The sequence below is a fragment of the Psammomys obesus genome, unplaced genomic scaffold, assembly GCF_907164565.1.
Source record: "Psammomys obesus unplaced genomic scaffold, mPsaObe1.curated_primary_1811, whole genome shotgun sequence".
Taxonomy (NCBI): domain Eukaryota; kingdom Metazoa; phylum Chordata; class Mammalia; order Rodentia; family Muridae; genus Psammomys; species Psammomys obesus.
Window position 1 is genome coordinate 9,394,514 of NW_026585580.1, and position 8,661 is coordinate 9,403,174.

General features: G+C 39.6%; 1 pseudogene; it reads left to right on the forward strand.

Moving 5' to 3' along the window:
• The window catches only part of LOC129677274 (serine/arginine-rich splicing factor 3-like), a 38,633-nt pseudogene that overhangs the window by 24,185 nt on the left and 5,787 nt on the right, over positions 1-8,661 (forward strand).

The following is an 8,661-nucleotide window of genomic DNA, read 5'->3' on the forward strand; positions in this document are numbered from 1 at the left end:
TTTCTTTCTTTCTTTCTTTCTTTCTTTCTTTCTTTCTTTCTTTCTTTTCTTTTCTTTTTTTTTGAGTTCTTTATATATTTTGTATATCAGCCATCTATCAGGTCTGTAGTTGGTAAAAATATTTTCCCACTCTGTAGCATGCTGCTTTGTGCAAATGATGGTGTTCTTTCCTGTAAATCTTTTCAGTTTCATGACATTACAATTAATCACTGTTTTTAGTGTCTGTGCTATTGGTATTTTGTTCAGAAAGTCTTTTCTTTTCTATATATTTATTGTTTTGATTAGTATGTGTGGAGGGATATTTAGGGTCCTGTCTATTTGGTGTTATGTTTGTTTCTTGTACCTTGATAGGCACCTTCTTCTTTATTTTGAGAATTTTTTTCTATAATTTTGTCAAAAATATTTTTCTGTGCCATTGACCTTTTTTTTTTTTCTTCTTCCTCTATTTTTGTTATTCATAGCTCATAGATATGGTCTTTCCATAGTGTTCCAGATTTTCTGGAAGTGTTGTGCCTGAGCTTTTTTATATTTAACATTTTGTTTGACTGAGGTATCCATTTCTTCTATCGTCTTCAATGACTTCTCATATTCGGGTGGTGAGGCTTGCCTCTGAGTTTTCTGTTTGAATTCCTAAATGCTTCATTCCCAGTTTTCTCTCAGTTTGTTTTTTCTTTATTGACTCTACTTCCACTTGCAAGTACTGAACTGTTTTCTTCACTTCATTCCACTGTTTGTCTTTTCATAGATTTCTTTAATGGACTTATTTATTTCCTCTTTAAGGATCTCAAACATATCCATGAAGCCTATTTTGAAGTCTTTTTCTTATGCATCCATTATATTGTATTTCCCAGGGTCTACTGTCATAGGGTTTCTTGGCTTTAGTGGAGACATATTGTCCTGGCTGTTATTAATAATTTTTTTTAAAGCTGACATCTAGGTTTGAGATAATTCTAGGTGCTTATATCTAGTCTTCACTTTGTTCCATGGGTACATAGCTCCTTGGATTCTGTTGATCTCTCTGGTTCTTAGGAGAGTGTGGTGGCTGTGGGTTGTCAGGTAGAGATTGGATTTAGATAAGAGGCAGAAAAGTGAAGGTCTGAAAATTGTCTACCTGCTTTCCCTTCAAAATGTACAGTTTGAAGAGAAAAAGCGCATGGTAAACTTAATGTTGGAGTTGTGCCTTGCACGGAAAGAGATAAGGGAAAATGAAATAAAGGGATTTGTGAGATCCCACACAGCCAATTCTGCAATTTGTGAGAAAAAAAAAAAGGCATAGTGACATATTTGTTCCTAAACAACAACAACAAATCAAAATTTATATAAATGTACTTCCAGAAGGGAGAAAGGTTTCTTCCTAAGCAGGCAACAGAACTTTAACACATTGACCATGTGGTTCAGGCTTTAGGGTCATGGAGCACACAAAAGTAAAAGGATTGTAGAGTCTTTCTCTACTGTGAAGAAAAGTTGCTCAGGCTCGGAAATGTGACAAGGCAGTCCATCATGGAGACTCAGAAAATCCACCATAAGATGCTGTGAAAGTTAATCCTGGATCGTGTTGGACACCACAGAATGCTAGATGTTCACGAGCTATGAGGGATCTGCCAAGGAAAGCTGCAGATCTGGAGTGGAACCAGCTCAAGAGAGAGAAGTGTGTTATAGTTAGAAAAACTGGAGTAGCTGAACCATCTAAGCCCTTTGATGTTGGACATAGAGCTACAGCATTTGGAGTTTCCCCTGATGGGTTTCAGTCTTGCTTTGCTTCAGTATTTCCTCCTATACCCCCGCTTCCTTCCATTTGAAATGGTAATGTATACTGTGTGTTGTTGTGCATAGAAATTGCTTTTTGATTTTACAGGAGTTACAATTAAGAGATTGATTTGAGCCTCAAGAGACTTGACCTTTGAAAGGGCCCTAAGACTGAAAGACTAGGGGAACTACATGCATTTTCCATTATGATATGGCCACAAATGCCTACAGGGGCCATGGCATGGAATGTGGTTTGAGTGATAATGGCCTCCATCCAAGAATATATTTTAATGCTTGGTCCCTAGTTGGCTGAACTGTTTGGGACAATTAGGCAGATATGGCCTTTTTGGAGGAGATGTGTCACTGGTAGATTTTGAGGTTTCAGAAGCTCATGCCATCTCCAGTTAGGTCTTTACTTCATGTCTGTGGACCAGATGTAAGCTCCCAGCTACTTTTCCAGTGGCATGCCTGCCTATCTGCTCTCATGGTCCCTACTGTGATGGTGTTGGACTCTAACCTCTGGAACTATGAGCCCCTAATTAAATGTTCTCTTTTATAAGTTGCTTTGGTCTTAGTGTCTCATAATGGAAATAGAAAAGTAATTACAACAACTTCGGAACATTTTGTTGTACCCACAGATGTGCTGTGCCATTTTTACATGACTATATGGAATTTTGTTGTTGTTGTTGTTACCCTGAGGAAAGTAAAATGACATGGAAAGCAAAGAATAGTTTGGATGCTGAATAGATTTGCAAGTACCTCTGGAATGAGGGGAAATTTTTAAGAGATTAAAAACATAAATCATATCTCTTGGATGGAAGCGATCTAACTATTACCAACAGATATCTGAGTCCAGTGGGCACCCATTATAAGTTCCAGGCTTTCTGTCCTGGAAAAACAAACAAACAATAGCTAAAGGAGATATAGTCTAATAAGATATAGTGTCACCAGAGACAGTACATGCCTGATATTGTAAATCTTGTAAAAAGTCTACAAATGGTTCGGCTTACATGTGAAATGTCCCTGAGAGGCTCAAGTCTTTGAACACTTGGGCCCCTCTACTGGTGCTGTTTAGGGGAGGTTGTGGGCCTTTAGGAGGGAGCATCACTGGAAACAAACAGTCACTGAAGACAAATCTGGAGACTACCAGAAGTAATGAAAAAGAGGGAACAGGATGGGGGCCTATTATAGAGAGTCCTCTGAAAGGCTCCAGCCAACAGGGGATCAAAGCAGATGCTGAGACTCACAGCCAAACTTTGAGCAGAGCGCAGGGAGTGTTATGGAAGAAGACGAGAGGGTAGAAGGACACAGAGGGGACAGTAGCTCCATAAGGAAATCAACAAAGCTAAAATTATATGACCTCAGGCGGCCCTGCAGAGACAGATGCAACCAAGGACCATGCATGGGGAGGAGCTAAACCCCATGCTTAGACATAGCCAATAGGCAGCTCAGTCTCCATGTGGGTTCCAGAGTATGGGGAGCTGGGTCTGCCACTGTCATGAACTTGGTTGCCCACCCTTTGATCACTTTGCTGTGATGATGTGGTCTTGCCAGGCCATAGAGGAAGAGGATCCAGGCAGTCCTGATGAGAGCTGATAAGCTAGGGGCAGATGTCAGGGGAGAACTCCCTCTTTCAGTGAAATGGAAAAAGGGAATGGGGGGGGAGGGATAAAGGGTAGGACTGGAAGGAGTTGAGGGAGGGGGCTACAATGGGGATATACAAAGAATAAATTGTAAAAAAATTAAAAAAAACATCTTGAGACTATATATATACATATATACATATATATATGTATACATATATGTATATATGTATATATACATATATATACATATATGTATATATATGTATACATATATGTATATATGTATATATGTATATATATAGTCTCAAGATGTTTTTTTAATAAAATTGCTTCCTATTCACTCTCTGATCCTGACTGCAACTAGAATATGACCCAATGGCTCCTGTTCTTGCCAGCATGCCTTTCGGCTATAATAGAACATGTGATTCTACTGAGAAATGCTCCCCTTGGTGTTGTTCATTTGAACAGCTGGTTCCCAGTTGGTGGCCTTGTATGGTGAAATGAGGAGGTATAAGTACTTCAGTAGGTATGGGCTATGAGAGAAAAAGGCACTAGCTACTTTCAGGTTTCTCTCTGTGTGCTTGCATTTGAAGATGTGAGCTCTCAGCTTCTTGCTCTGATTGCCCTGGCTGTTGCTTACTTCACCACTGTGAACTTTTCTGTTGCTTTTCTTTGACAAAGTCTCATGAAGTTATCCTGGCTGGCCTGGGACTCTCTTTGAAGACCAGGCCGGACTTGAATTTGGGGAGATAAGTCTATCTCTGTCTCCTTCGTGCATGCTAGGATTAAAGGTGTGTTTCACTATGTCTGAACCTCTGTTCTGGACCCTTATTTCTCTGAAACCATAATCAAAAATAAACTCATCTCTAAGTTGCCTTGATCATGGTGTTTTATCATAGCTATTGAAAGATAATCAATACAGAATGATATCCTTACGTGGTAAACCAGAATATAGGCCCCTCCCCTCAAATTGTATCTTGTCAGTGTATTCTGTTACCTGTTCCCTTTCCAGCAACATGAAAAATAACTAATTCAGATGGGCAGGTTACAGACCCTCGAGGGGAACCTATTACTGATATTTTGCTAAATGGATGTGCAATCAATTATCTTTCTAAACATTTATTTTTATGCCCTTAGGATAGTATGACTCTTAGTCTTGGTCAGAGACTCTCCTTTTTTTTTTCAGCTAGCAATGTATAATCCAGAAACAAATTGTTGGTCAAAGTACTGAAAATAAATCAGTGTTGTATGATACCAATTTCCCAATCAAGAGACACAGGCTGCCCAGTTTTATTAGAAAATAAGAGCCAAATGTTTCTTGTTTACAAGAAACGTACTTCCCTTCAGTACCATAGAACAAAAGGGTGGGGAAAAGTATTTCAAGCAAATGACACCAGAAAACAAATAGGAATTGCTCTTCTAATATGAGATCAAATAGACTCTAAGCCAAAGCTAATCAGAAGAGATAAAGAAGGTCACTTCCTTTTGATAAGGGAACAATCCACCAAGAAGTCCTTACAATCGTAAGCGTATGTGCAACAGGCTTGAGTGAACCCAATTTCAGAAATCAGTTACTACTAGGCATTACATCACAGATTAACCCCAACGGAGTGACAGAGAACAAGTCATCGAGACAAAAAAATGAACAGGAACCATCAGAGATAAATTAGATCATAGGCCAAATGGATTTAACAGACATCATTTGAATGCTCCATCCTAATCCTATTTAATCACAATATCTTCAGGGGTCCATGGATATTTCTATAAAACAGGCCGCATGTCGTGACACAAAACAAATCTCACAAAATTGAGGAAAGTTGAAATTACTCCATGTGTTCCATTTGGCCATAGAGAAACAAAGCTTGAAATCAATAATAAAAGAAATTGTCACAAAATAAATACACTCATGCTAATTATACAATGCTCTAGTAAAAGACGAACTGATTGTTAAACAAATCCCAAGGAAAATTTAGAAAAATCATATAGTTAAATGAAAATAAAAACATATCAGGTTAAAACCACTGGGGTACAATGAAAAAGGTCTATAATATTACATACTTATAATTAAAAAAATCAGTAAAAGTTCAAATAACTAACTTAATTATATACCTAAAAGTTTGGACAAGTAAGACCATACCAAACATCAAAGAAACATACAGGGAGAAAAAATTAACACTAGGGCAGGAGTGAATGAAATGGAAACAGGAAAAAAGAAAACCTTCCTGCTACCAATAAAAACAATACGAAAATCAGTGAAGAATCGCTTATTTGAAAACACACAAGACTGACAATCCCTTAGCCAAATTAACCAAAAGAAATAGAAGACTCAAATTATTTTTGATATCGAGACATCATAACAGGTATCAAAGAAATTAAGAAATAAAAGTGGGATGCTTCAAGAACCTATATTTCGGCCATTTTGCGGACATCGGGGTACAGAGAGCATCTAGGGAAGCAGAGCCAGAGCGGAGCAGGTGGGCCTGTCGGAGCATCAGGATTTGAGCTTCGGCTTTTGAACCCAGGATCTTGAAACGCATCGTGATTCCTGCCCATTGGACTGAAAGGTTTGTGTAGGTAATCTTGGAAGCAATAGGAACAAGACTGAATTAGACCAGGCTTTTGGCTATTATGGACCACTCTGAAGTGTGAGGGTTGCTCTAAGCCCTCCTCCTGGCTTTACTTTCCTTGAATTTGAGGATCAGATGGGATCCCTGAGATGCTGCTGATGCTGTCCACGAGCTAGATGGAAGAACACTAAGTGGCTGCCATGTAAGAGTGCAATTGTCAAACGGTGAAAAAAGAGGTCGAAACTGTGGCCCACCACCCTCCCTGAGGTCATCTCCTTCGAGATGATTCCCACTGGAGGAGTCCTCCACCTGGGCACAGATGTCCAAGGAGACGCTTCTTTCGAAGCAGGAGCAGGTCGCTTCGTAGCGATAGAAGAAGAGAAAGGTCTCTGTGTCGTGAGGGAAATCACAGGCCATCTTAACCCTTCTTCAGGTCTTGTAACCGATCTAGGTCACATGAAAGTATGTAGAAGACCAGATCGCAGAAGAAGAGCTTTTAGGAAATAACTTCATTTGAGAGTAGTATGTACAGGAAATAAAAGGTTTGTTTGCGACTTCATAAATTTGGTGCATTTTAAAGATGTTTTAGCTGTTCAAACTTGTCTCGTCTCCTGGAACAGTGACACCCAGACTGACGTAATTCTCTGTGGTGTCCAGTGGATCACTTGAGGCATGTAACATCAAGGACTGTTACTTTACAATGTTCCCTTAAGCAAGGTTGAATTTGCTTTGAACTTCAGTTTTTCATAGACCGGAATATACCTAGATCCTCCCCAGTTAAAGCGTGGTGTGCTAACAGTAGAAAGTGAGAGAAGCTGTAGTAGTTTCTCCAGCAGCTGGGATTCCGTGTGGAGCTGTGAGTGAAACAGGCCCTCCTTTAAAGCCACCATGAATGCAAGCCAACAGGTAGAGGGTGGGAACTGAACTCTCAAGACTTTCCAAAAGGGTTCCCTCCCGGTTGCATGGCTGGTTATAACATTCTTTATTTGGAAATATAAGGCCAAGATACCAGTATCCTATCATTTTAAGGGTATATTGTAGAGCTGAACTTTTGAGTTACCATGCAGAGTTTGTTTGTTTGTTTTTTTTTTTTCCATGCCGTCATTCATAATATGTTTGTGAAAATCCTTGGGATTAAAATTTTGTTACAAATAAACACAACAAAATACAACCAAAGCAAAAACAAAAATAAAAACAAAACCCCACATAAGCAGGCTTATGAGAAGTAAGTGGATTGAAATACAAAGATCTTTGCCAGCTATATGAATGGAGGTTTAATACCTAGAAGAAATAATTCAAGATATCAAATATAAAAAAAGAAATCAAATAAGCTGATTGAAAATTATCCATTGACCTGAACAGAGTGTTCTCAAAACAAAACAAAAGGAAACAGAAAAGAAATACAAATGACCAATAAACACTTTCAAAAGACTCCACCATCGTTAGCCAACAGGGTAATACAAATTAAAGCTATTTTATATTTATTCTCACATGAGTCAGAATTGCTATAATTAAAAAGATGAATGACTGAAAACGGTGGTGTGGATGCGGGAAAAGGGGAAACACTATGCACTGTCGGTGGGAGCGCAAACACGCATAGTCATTTGCAGAGCGAATTGAAATTCCTCACAAACTAGAAATAGAACCACCATATGGTCCAACCATACCACTCCTGGGCATCTACAAGAGGACTCCCTCTCCTACCATAAAAGACGCTTGTAACATTCATATCCACTGTTGCTCCATTCACAATAGCTAGGAAATGGAGTCATTCTGGATGCCCATTAGCTGGTGAGTGGATAATGAAAATGCCCTCCCCCACCATGTATTGTGACTTTACTCAGGCTGCAAAGGAAAAATGTGATTTTCAGGTAAATGTATGATGATGGCACATGCTCTTGGTCATGTATGGATCTTAGCTTAAAACCTGAGTTATGTAGGTTTAATCTGCAGTACCTGTGGGAGCCAGGAAATTAGAAAGGGATCACAGGGAGAGGACAACTGTCTGAAGGGCATACAGGTCTCAGAACATGGGTAAAATAAAGCAGAGATGGGAATACTGGATTAGAAAGGCTTAAGCAGGAAAGAGCCAGGCAGAGATTCAGTGGAAGAGCTAATCAAAATGAGGGTATATCTGGGAAGTAGAGAAAACCTTGACTTAATGTGTCCTGGTGACATAGGCATGACCATGTCCAAAAAGCTAGCCTTCGGCTCGGAGGGAAGGGGCAACCCCACTCCTTTTCCCCTAATGTGTGAGGCTCCTAAGGATGGCAAAGCCTTCCTAAGGTGCATGTCTGGATGTTGATACTTTGTACAGAATACTACAGCCTGAAAACTGCTTCTGCTCGGAGACTGATCCTGCAGGGATTAGCTAAACCTGTTACCCTGATCAATACGTACCATAAAACCTGCCTCCTTGTTTATCTGAATGGTATAACATTGCCATTCTGTTCTACTGTATATGATATAGGTGGTGAGCTTCGGGGGCAGGGGAGCTTGGGTCTTTTCCACCAGAGAGCCCTATCTGCTTGCCCCAGCAGTTTTGTGTGTTTGTGTGTGTATGTGTTTGTCTTTTCTTCATCCCTTCACCTCCCATCAGGTTTGTCTATGACGCCTTTCAAGAACAACAGAGGTGTATGAAAAATTCACCTGGAAACCTAGTACTTGAAACTCAATTTAATAAACTGGTTGGGTAACAGCACAGAAGCCCTGTGTATCGTGGGCCTTTCCTGGAGGTTTAGTGAAGACATAGAGAGCTACAT